Below are 11,753 nucleotides of genomic sequence, written 5' to 3'. Positions count from 1 at the left end.
TGGCTCCCTAATGCCAGCCTTAAGGCTTCTATAGCGAGAAGGGCTCCTCCATGATCTAGCTCCAATGAGCCGCCAACGACCTTCATCTCCTTACAATGTAGAGCTACACAAAGGCGCCCATTGATTTTGCATTGACTCAACGCTTACGGCCTCCATAGATTGACCCTGCATGAACGACTACCAATAGAATGGCTAGCCCGACCCTGCACAAATGACTACCAACAGCCATGTCAATAGACTACTTCAGCAACCTTACAACTCGACTACTTCTGAACGACTCCAATCCTCGACTCCAAGGTGACTCTACAAGCTTCCATTTCCATCACGTAACAAGCAGGCTTCTCTAGTAGAACGACCACCGATGACCCTACTACACAGACAACAGCTCTTCAATTAAGTAGTGCTGATAGCAGCATAAGCCCATAGGAGCAATGGAGATAGGGCTCACCGGCTAGCCATCGTCGCTCCTCCTACATGTGATTGAAATGCTCTCCAACACGTTGCTCCCATAGCGCCACAAGCCTGCTCCATCAAAATGACGTGCAACACAAACAACAACGATGCCCAAGGTGCCCTCGATGGGAATTCAGCCAGTTGACGAAATCTTTTTGATTCCATCAAAAAATTGATAGATTCTAGTGGCACCTCCAAGGAATATTCCAACCCAACCTTGGGTTTGGTCACCAACGTGCCATGTGGCACCTTATCATGCCACATCATCATCTGGCACCCTGTGTGTTGGAAGAAGAGAAGGAATTGCCAGTAACACCCCAAGCAGAGCCACAGCAGCTCAAAGGGTCTACTAGGGAAAGCAAACCTCCAACTAGATTGACATATGCTTAGAAAGGCAAAGCAATTTAGGTTGAAAACACCAACTATGCTCTTATGACTACCATTATGGCTATAGAAGAACTAGTGTACTTCGAACATGTAGTAGACAAGCCAGAATGGCAAACTACTATGAATGAAGAAATGGATGCTTTGTGTAAGAATAATACTTGGGAATTGTGTGACCTTCCACCTAGAAAGAAGGTCATAGCAAACAAATAAGTACACAATGTGAAGTACAATCTAGATGGAAGTATTCAAAGATACAAAGCCAGACTAGTTGCAAAAGGATTTGCACAGCAATATGTTGAGAGTTGTGGTGCCATGAGCACATAATTAAAGGCTAAGGTACGGTATAGGAAAGAATTAAAGTAACCACCCTAGGATGTGGACTACATGATGTGGAGATGTGGATTGAGGATATCCACAAGGAGAGATGTGGATGAGAGGATCCCACATGGTTTGACTATTCTAAAGGCTCTCTCTATATAAGAAGCCTATCATGTATTGTTGAGTACACATATTGCAATAGATTGAGACTTTAGCTACCCTATGTCTCTCTTGTGGTGCTTTGATCCCCCTTGATCCCTCACTTTGTCATGGTATCAGAGTTCCCTTGTCTTCCACTGAGACATGGTGATCCTTGCATGAGAGTGTGAGAGATCTAGAGCAAGATAAATTTTTGTTCATTCTTGATTGGAATAATTTCCGTTTGTGAGAGAGAGTTCGACCTTCTACAAAGCTAGAACCGACCTAGATGGCTTGCTAAGATCGACGACAACAAAGTCAACTTCAACATGGACTGCTATGACAGAGGCTTACAAGAGAGTCCCTCTCCAACAAACTTCCGAATAGTAGCGCTCCACTAGCCTACGTAGCAAAGCAAGGCCACTTTCTCCAACCAGTGACCCATGGCGCACGCAACTCTAACAGGCTCTGCTTTATGAGCTTTGGTGACCATTAGCTACAACCTCAGCATAGCAACAGACATGGTGCTGCTATCCAAAGCATCATCGACAGGACTACAGCAATGCTCGACTGCTGCTCCAATGCTCCAACAGAGAAACGATTGGCTTTGGCTATCGCTCCATGGTACTTCAACGATTGCTGATAGCTCCATTGATGACCATGAGCCACTCCAGCTCCACAGCTCCTACAAAGCATAGGACTCTCCTACAGTAGCGTCTCCACGAGCGGGCAGCAGCATCCCGATTTCCATCAGCTAGATTCAGTGACCTCTAGCCCACCATAGCCATCCGCTCCCAGCATCATGGGCAAGGTGGCCTCCAAGTGGCCTTCTCTACAACAACACTGAGGGGACCAGCACCCAAGCGATTAGACAATGAGCCTCCTCACCGTGCACTTGTAATAGCGTCTACGCTCCCACGTCGACCACAAGATCTTTAGCGCATCCGCCGGTCGCCTCCTACAACCTTAGCCTCAAAGCTTTAAAATCCTAGGTAGATTAAAATCTACCACAATTAAGTTTGGTTACGTTTCCTAGTTTAGTTGAATCATAGTTAAGTTAGTGTAACCTTGGGTTCACTAACTTGGGTTAAAAGGTCACCACAGTGCCACCTAAGCACACAGTACCTTGCTAAAAGCACTAGTTTATAAGTAACATGTGACTCTCTATGCCACCTCATCATGCACCCTCTTCTCCACAGAATCTTCAACAAGGTGTAACTTGCAATCCAAGAAGAATTTGCACATGCTCCAATAAGGAAAAGTGATCATCTTTTTAAGCTCTACGCGCTTGTTGGATTAGAATCATTGTTAGCAATTAGACACTGCCATTGAAGTAAAAACACTCATGGTAAGACCTTTGCAACAAATGGAAAAGTGATGCATGAATGCAATAAGCATGCCAAAAGCACAAGTGCATGAGATGACCATAGCACAGAGCATGGCATCCACACATAACGCATCAAGGCACATGGAAGAACAAAGCATCATGCATGAAGCTACACAAGGAAGAAGATTGCAGATTGAAGAACCAGCAAGTCAACTACATAGCATCATCATCAAGCCATGAGCCAAATGGTGACATCAATGGAATGTATTGAGAAACAAAAACCTTGCCAACCTTGCTTGTATTTTGTAATCAAACCTGACCACCTGAGAGTAGCTATGAAAGCACCCAAGGGAGGATTTGATCTTGTAAAAGCCACACTTGACCACCTTAAGTAGCAATGCATGCACTAAGGGGAGATGATGGAATGTAACTCACATCTGACCACCTTGTAGTAGCCAAAGGATCATGGCACCAAGGGGAGGTGTTGAGAGTTGTGGTGCCATGAGCACATAATTAAAGGCTAAGGTATGGTATAGGAAAGAATTAAAGTAGCCACCCCTAGGATGTGGACTACATGATGTGGAGATGTGGATTGAGGATATCCACAAGGAGAGATGTGGATGAGAGGATCCCACATGGTTTGACTATTCTAAAGGCTCTCTCTATATAAGAAGCCTATCATGTATTGTTGAGTACACATATTGCAATAGATTGAGAGTTTTCTACCCTATTGCTTGGAGCCCCAAAATGATCCCAGGTGGCTTTGGGCCAAACAGAGACCATAGGCTAGTTGCTCTATTCTGTGCCATGGTTCTAACATGTGGTCGGTGGCCTATTTCGGGACCGATCTCCAATCGGCCATTTTGGGCCGACTGGGTCCGTCTCCCAATTGGGTCTAACCGACTATGATTGATGGCTATATAAGAGCAAGCCCGTGAAGCCCATCATCATCACTGGCTACAGCAACCCTGATTCCTTAGCATCCAGCCTCCATCCTCGATTGTTTCCAACATGCCATCGAAGCTCCTCACACAGAAGCGCACGGCTGGGAGGCAGCGCCATCTATTGTATCAAGTTTTATGGTAATCAAAATTTTTTGATTCTCCATACTATCTGCTTTTCTCTCTTGCATACGAGATCTTGTTATCTATTGAGCATAGACGTTGTATTGTTTTCTTACATGTAGATCATACTCTCTACTACTAAGTTCAAGGGGAAGACATTACTATTGCACTTTTGTACGTAGATGATCTGATTGTGACCGAAAGTAAGGATAGCTTCATCAAAAATATAAAACAAGACTTATCTGTAGAGTTCAACATGAAATATCTTAGACTTATGCACTATTATCTTGGTATTGATTTTTGGAGAGATTCAAACACCACCTTCATGAGTCAGCTCAAGTATGTTGGCAGTCTCCTGAAGAAGTTTCATTTCGCAGATTGCAAGATTGTAGCCACTCCCATGGAACAGAGTTTGAAACTTACTAAAGATTCAGAAAAGCCTACAGTCAATGACAGATACTACAGGCAGCTCATCGGATCTCTTATATATCTGACTATCACACAGCTAGATATTTGTTATGCAGTTTGCTCACTAGCACAGTTTATGGCAAATCCAAAACAATCTCACTGGAATGCAACCAAAAGAGTCTTGAGATACATGAGAGGTACAAGACAATTTGGAATAGAATACAGAGGAAGTCATCCAAGGTTGCATGGATACTATGATAGTGACTATGTTGGAGATCATGAGACCAGGAGATCCACACGGGGATATGCATTTTTCCTTGGGCAAGGTGCTATATCATGGTTGTTAAACAAACATCCAACTAGTATTTCTTTGTCTTTGACTAAAGCAGAATATAGAGCACTCACTACAGGTGCAAGTGAGGCTATATGGGTCAGAAGACTATTGTCAGAAATAGATTACTTTGATGAATCAAAGCCAACAACAATATACTGTGATAATCAATCAGCTCAAGCGTTGGCCAAGAATCTAGTATACCACTCCAGGACAAGGCACATTGATGTTAGAGAGCACTTCATTAGAGAAAGAGTGTTACTTGGTGACATCACACTATAGCATTGTGATAGCAAAGAGAATGTTGCAGACATCTTTACCAAACCACTTGGTAAAGAGCTTTTTGAGAAACACCGACAAGCTCTTGGTTTGACGTAGAGGAAGGACATTCCCATTAAAGGGGTGTGATGGAATGTAATGTTTAGCCCTTCTTCGATTCCCCAGAATCAAAATCTTGAGGGAAGTCCTACTTCATGATGTTGATCTTAAGGGAAGGTGTTGAGAGATCACGCTCAACATCATGTTATCATATGTGCATAGCCAATAGAGAATGCACGGGCTCGTAGATGAGGTAGCACCAGCTATTACTGCTAAAAGAATGGCCATATGGAGGAGATACCACAAGATTAAAGCCAATGTGATGAGCTAGTAGAGGTGATGCAAAAGTTGAAAGAGACAGTGCTAAGCTAGGAGTACCAAAACCCAAGAACTAACAGTTGCAATGCATCAGAGAGGGAGGAGCCATGAACTCCCAAGGAGGCTAAACATTATAGCATGGCAGAGACCATTATGGTCCCTTAACTCCAAAAAATGGCCTCAAAAAACCATGCCAGAGAAGTAGGCAAAACAGATCAAATTAGTCCAAGCTTCCAAGGATGGAATATCTCTCCCACTGTGCACATGATGAAAAAACCATAATTTTGAAGAATTTCCTACAATTTCCAAAAGAACACAAGTACATCACTATGGGAATATTGTGTGCATGGGACACATGGAAAATCTAGTGAACTCTAACTTAATTGATCTCAAGTTCTAACCATTTCAAGTATTGGTACTACAACAATTGATAGCAATCATCTTGCCATTGATTTGTTGATCCACATCCACACGTTTTAGCCACTTGGTTTGGCACATACACACCTAGATGTTTAGCCACTTGGTTCGGGTTTTGACATTTTGCGAGTTTATTTTCTACGAGTTTTGCAAGTTTTTCAATAAAATACAGCCACCGCAAACAACATAGGTAGTGGCTAGCTATGTTTAACATGCAATCCCAAAACAAATATGTACTTCCAATGCAATCATCTCACCAAATTGCAAGAAACTCATTTCAAATGAGTAGCTAAGAGAAGAATGTTTCTCCCAAGAAATCCAATTATTAGCATCCCGATGACCATAACACAACAATGCATCCCGAACCATAATGCCATAAGATCACCTAAAATTTGTACAAGAGAAAATGAAAGCCCAAATTTAAGCACCCTAATCCATATATGTGGTGACTTGCTAGTGTACAATTGATTAATAAAATCCCATGAACAAGTGCAATGCACTCCAAAACCTGATTCCAAAATAGCATATCTCTACTACATAAATGGCCACGAGGTCAAGTAGTGGATGCCATCGAGCCGTTGGATGTTGCACAGTTAGCGTTGCGGGGTAGAATTCAGCCATGGTGGCGTTAGTGGGGATGCCACATTGGGGGGACCCAAGGTCCCGTATGCATGATGGGTGTATGGTTGCAATGTGGGCACCCTAAGCGCTTTCTTTCATTTATATTTTTATAATAGGGCCAAGTACTTGTATTTTAAGCAACAACATAATTTAGGTAAGGAGGCATTATTTAATGATTTAGAATGGCAAGGAGGTGGTAATGGGGGCAACGGCCTCTTTTTTTTGTGATTAGAAAAATAATATTTTTGGGTATAGAAAATAAATAGATAAATAGAAAATAAAAAATATTATCACTCTCTCTCTCTTTATACTCTCATGTAGGTATGCATGTAGTATATAAAGAAATAAATATGTGTATGTGTGTGTGTAGTATATATATATATATATATATATATATAGAGAGAGAGAGAGAGAGAGAGAGAGAGAGAGAGAGAGAGAGAGAGATGTATGTAAAGAGATGGATCTGAATTTGATGGTTGAAAACTAGATGTTAGAAAGTGACAATGATAAACCCTTGTATTCGATGCATGATGGTGTGTGTGTGTGTGCGTGCACGTGCACGTGTACATGTGTGCGTGTCTGTGTGTGTGCATGCGTGTGGGTGCACGTGCGCACGCGTGTGTGTTTGTAATATGTATTTTACATAAATATAAATATAAATAAATAAATAATACATAGAGAGAAAGAGCTCCTGAGAGAGAGAGAAAGAGAGAGAGAGAGAGAGAGAGAGAGTACATACACACACACACACACACAGAATATGATGCTTCATCATCCCTCGACCATCCACAAGAACTCTTCTATGTCCACGTAGCTCTAAATATGCATCCGCAGCTTGCCTATCACTGGAGTAACTGACTGACTGAGTCCCAGACAAGCCATATCTGCATCACACAAAGGACCCATCTCTTCTGCCCTTATTCCTAACTTTCCAGCCAGCTTTGGAGAGATGAAATTGGCCTTGGCTCCCAGATCGAAAAACATCAGAGCTGTCTGGTCTCTTATCTTGCCCCATGCCCGGCATAACTCTATAGCATCTGTATTCTGAACAGCCCCAATCAAGTCTGGCAAAAGACCAGCAGTGGGCTTGATGTTTCGGTAGACCTGATAAAGCGGTGGTAAAGATCCAGTGCCAACGGATGTACCTTTGTAGGAGCAGTGGGCAAGGATAACAAGATCAAAGGACAACCCATGTCAAGGATTAAAAAACCCAAATGGAAACTACATGGGGAGGAGAGGGGACACTGGCAAAGCTAGAGTGGATGTTAAATTTGTTGGTGGACCATGTCAAGATTCAAAAAACCCAAATGGAAACTACATGGGGAGGGGAGGAGACACTGGCAAAGCTAGAGCGGATGTTAAGCTTGTTGGTGGAAGGTGACACACCAGTATTTTGATTGTGCGAGAAAGAAGATGTTACGTGATGACATGGGCTTCGTAGGTCATTGGTGAAATTGGTGCAATAGAATTAGGTTTATGTTAATGGAGGTTGTAGTGGAGGGCATGATGAGGGGTTGCGAACAAGGAGGAGATGGTGTCAACAGCCATGGTTACCGAAGAACTAGATCTGGAAGGTGGACTCAAGCAAGGTCGCTAGCAATGTGAGATATGGGAGTGTGCATGTCGTGGTGGTGGTGCTATGAAAGTAGAAAAGTGTCAATTAGCAAACAAACAATGAGTTCAAGTACATGTCCAACCAATGCCTTTGCGGCATATTTCGCTTTGTGGAGCTTTTGCTTTAGATTTTGTCCTATTATATTACACTGTTTGTTTATGTCCATCTATGCTTTGGAGATTTGCCATCTATGCTTCACCTTTACTATCCAGTAACCAAGCCACACAATGCCTTTATTTGATATTCTATTTAGTGAAATTAATGACATTTTAGCACTTTGAGACCGAGAGGAGCTAGTAGATGGGTTTCGTCCTGAGACCTGGGAAGTTGGATTTGCGACAATAGCGAAGACAAATCGCGTGACTTCGATCTCCACCTTGCCGGTGCTGTTCAAGTTGCGTCTGTTGTGGAAATCTACAGTAACAGCGGAATGCTTAAAGCAAAAGTTGTGTCATTCTCCACAGAATCTTGAAGTATTGGACAATGGGCGGCGTTATGTGGTTTGATGAATCACGTGAAATGCGAGGGAAGGGGAATGCGTTCTTGAGACTGTAAACAAATGACTGAAAAAGGATGTGATCGATGCCACTACAGAAGGGTGTGAGGAATTTGGAATTGGATCACATGCTTCCCATGTGATCGATGCTACAGCTAGGTTTTTTGAAGGGTATGAGGGATTTGGAATTGGATCACATGCTTCCGTCCCGGCACTCCATAGCGGGAAGTAACCATTCTGCAGACATGACCCTCCCTCGTGCCTCATTCATGCTTTGCCTTTTGGCCCTTTTGCTTTTCATAGCTTTGGCGTCCGCATCCTTTGTGTTGCCCCACTTTGGCAACAGGATTCCTCGAAGTGAAATTTATGGATTCATGAAAGCTCTCAATTTGGTACCAGCCACGGCAGACGATAGTCGTATTGAAGTGCAAAAGCACCGGTTCTCCTCTATACTGTGGATCCTCTTCCCGTCCTTCCCAGCGAATATGAAAGACAAGAGACACAAAGGCAAATGACATAATTAGCAAAAGGAAGAAAGGCAATGTCAAGAAGAAAGGCAGTTGCAATTTTTTTGTCACGATTTACGGTATGATTGCACCCACCTGGCGCAAGGAGAGTCGAAATATTCCAAAATCTTTTATATGCTGCCCGCAAAAACACGTCAGATGGATGGCGACTCAAAGTTTGATCGTTGCACCAGAGGTTGCAGGTGTGCAGTCAATATTTGACAAAATGCCTGATCGAGATGAGTTTACCCCGGGTCTTAGTTATTCCCCACATGGGCAGGCTGAGGAGGCTTTGCAATTAGTCCAGCAAATACAATCCAAAAATGCCAATCCAAACAAAGATACGTTGATGATTATCCTAAGTGCATTTACCAACCTGGCGCATGTAGGAAGGCATAGTCATCCCTTCAAGTCAGTTGCTTTGGGAAACACCCTTGTCGATATTTACTGTAAACGTGGGAGCTTGGAAAATGCCCGGGAAGTTTTTGACAAAATGCCTGTACGAAATGTGGTTTCATGGACCGCAATGATTTCTGGGTATGCCAGACATGGTCTTCCTATGGAGGCTTTGAAACTCTTCCAGCATATGGATTGGAAAGAAGTGAAGCCCAATGAGGTCACATTTGTGAGCATTGCCAAGGCTTGTGCGACGTTAGGAGCACTGGAGCACGGCAAGCAGGTTCATGCAGATATGATGAAAATTGAACTTGAATCAGATGTGTTCCTAGAGAGCGCCCTCGTTGATATGTATGCGAAGTGTGCGAGCATAGAGGATGCTCGCATGATATTTGACAGAATGCCTGTACGTGATGTAGTATCATGGACAACGATGATTGCAGGTTATGCTCAACATGGGTACGGGGAAGAGGTGCTGCATTTGTATCATAGTATGCAATTTGAAGGTGTCAAGCCAAATGAGGTCACCTTTAGCAGCATTTTGAATGGATGTGCCAGCATAGGCAACTTGAATTTTGGCAGGCAAATTCATTACCACATTGTTCGACATGGAATCAAGCAGAGTATATTCTTGGGGAACACCATGGTGGACATGTATGCCAAATGTGGGAGCATGGAGGATGCATGGCAAGTATTTGACAAACTGCCTAATGGAAACGTGGTCTCCTGGACCTCAATGATCACAGGATATACCAGGCATGGGCAGGTTGAAGAAGCCTTAAAAACTTTTCAGAAAATGGAAAAGGCAGGTGTGAAGCCTAACATGGTCACCTTTTTGAGTGTCCTAAATGCATGTGCCCACCTTGGAAATCTAGAACTGGGCAAGCAGGTTCACGCCCACTTCAATGAAACTGGAATGAAGCCAGACGTTTGTCTAAGGAATACCCTTATTGATATGTATGCTAAATGTGGGTGTCTTGAGAGTGCTCGCATAGTTTTTGATGAAATGCCTGAAAGAAATGTGGTCTCTTGGAGTACAATGATCGCAGCGTGTGCAAAGCATGAGGATCATGAGGCGGCCTTCAAGTTGTTTCGGGAAATGCATCAGGAAGGGGTGAGACCCAATGAGGTCACCTTTACCAGTATTGTTAATGCATGTGCTGGCTTAGGAGATATAGAACAAGGCAGGCAGATCCATGGCCTTCTCATTAGAAGGGGATTTAAACTGAGCATCTTTTTGGGGAGTGCCCTTGTACACATGTATGCAAAGTGTGGTAGTTTGGAGGAAGCAAGCCAAATTTTTGATAAAATGTCAGAACAAAATTTGGTCTCGTGGAATTGGATGATTGCAGCATATACACAATATGGGCATGCTGAAGAGGCTTTCAAACTTTATAGAAACATGCAACGAGAATGCATCGAAGCAGATGAGGCTACTTTAGTGAGCATCCTCAATGCAGCGGCCAGTCTTGGAGCCCTAACATTGGGCAGACAGATCAATGCGCGAATTATGAAAAGTAGGTTTGAGTCAGATGTGTACGTTGGGAGTGCTCTTATTGACATGTATGCCAAATGTGGGAGCATAGAAGATGCATACCAAGTTTTTGACAAATTTTCCTGTCGGAATGTTGTCTTGTGGACAGCCATGATTGCAGGATATGCTCAACATGGGTATGGCAAAGAGGTGCTGCATCTTGCATATCAAATGCAAGAGGAGGGATGGAAGCTGAACCATGTCACTTTTGTCGGTGTTCTGTCAGCTTGCAGCCATTCAGGTCTTGTGGATGAAGGCCAATATTACTTTGATTCCATGAGTCAAGATCACAACATTGCACCAATGGTAGAGCACTATGCCTGCATAGTGGACCTTCTAGGACGTTGTGGGCGTTTGCAGGAGGCTGAAGATTTTATAAAGAATATTCCATTTCAACCTAGCAGTGTGGTATGGTTGGCCTTACTCGGTGCTTGTAGAATCCATGCTAACATGGAGCTTGCAAAACGTGCATTACAAAATATTCTTCAGTTGGAACCGCAAAAGGTTTCCAGTTTTGTGCTGTTGTCAAACATCTATGCCACAGCTAGTGAATGGGATGATAAAGCATAGCAAATAAAAGCTCTGAAAGGTGAAAGAAGCCAATCGGCTGCTCTGTTGAGATCTTAAAGGAGCTGCAATGTTCCTGCCAGAATTTGTCATATTCAGTTTGTATTGGATGGAGAAATCCAAAGAATCTCAGGAAATTCAAAACTCTCTCTCTATATTGTCAATTTTATATCAATCTTTCTCTTTAATGCTACGATGCTTTCGAAACTCCAAGACATTGTTTTAAGCCAAGCCTCTAAGAATGATTCAAAACAGCACAATCGAGCCTACCAATTTTACTTTTTAAATTGGAACCCTTTATGCATGCTTATTACAAAGCAATGGCAATGCAAAAAGTCCGCAGAATGGGGGAAAAACCAGGTGGTCACCAAAGGAAATCAGCCTGCATCATGGATGCATCCCTTGCCCCTGGCACCCCTTGGTTTTATTGTGATTTACCCCAGGGAAATTATCTCCTACCCAGCTCTCATCTCCAAAGTTGCATGCCAGCAAAATTAGAGAAGATGGTCAACCCAGGCCTCTTGCGACCAATGGATGTC

The 11,753-nt window shown here is 43.1% G+C and overlaps 1 pseudogene; it reads left to right on the top strand.

Moving 5' to 3' along the window:
• Positions 1-8,042: 8,042 nt before the first annotated feature.
• LOC147896747 (pentatricopeptide repeat-containing protein At4g13650 pseudogene) lies at positions 8,043-11,472 on the top strand (annotated as a pseudogene).
• Positions 11,473-11,753: the final 281 nt, after the last annotated feature.

The sequence above is a fragment of the Dipteris shenzhenensis genome, chromosome 11 (genome assembly GCF_047967505.1).
Source record: "Dipteris shenzhenensis isolate YYH24624 ecotype China chromosome 11, Dip_SZ_1.0, whole genome shotgun sequence".
Lineage (NCBI taxonomy): Eukaryota > Viridiplantae > Streptophyta > Polypodiopsida > Gleicheniales > Dipteridaceae > Dipteris > Dipteris shenzhenensis.
The sequence above is the reverse complement of the archived record's forward strand: the minus strand, read 5'-3'. Positions and strand labels throughout refer to the sequence as shown.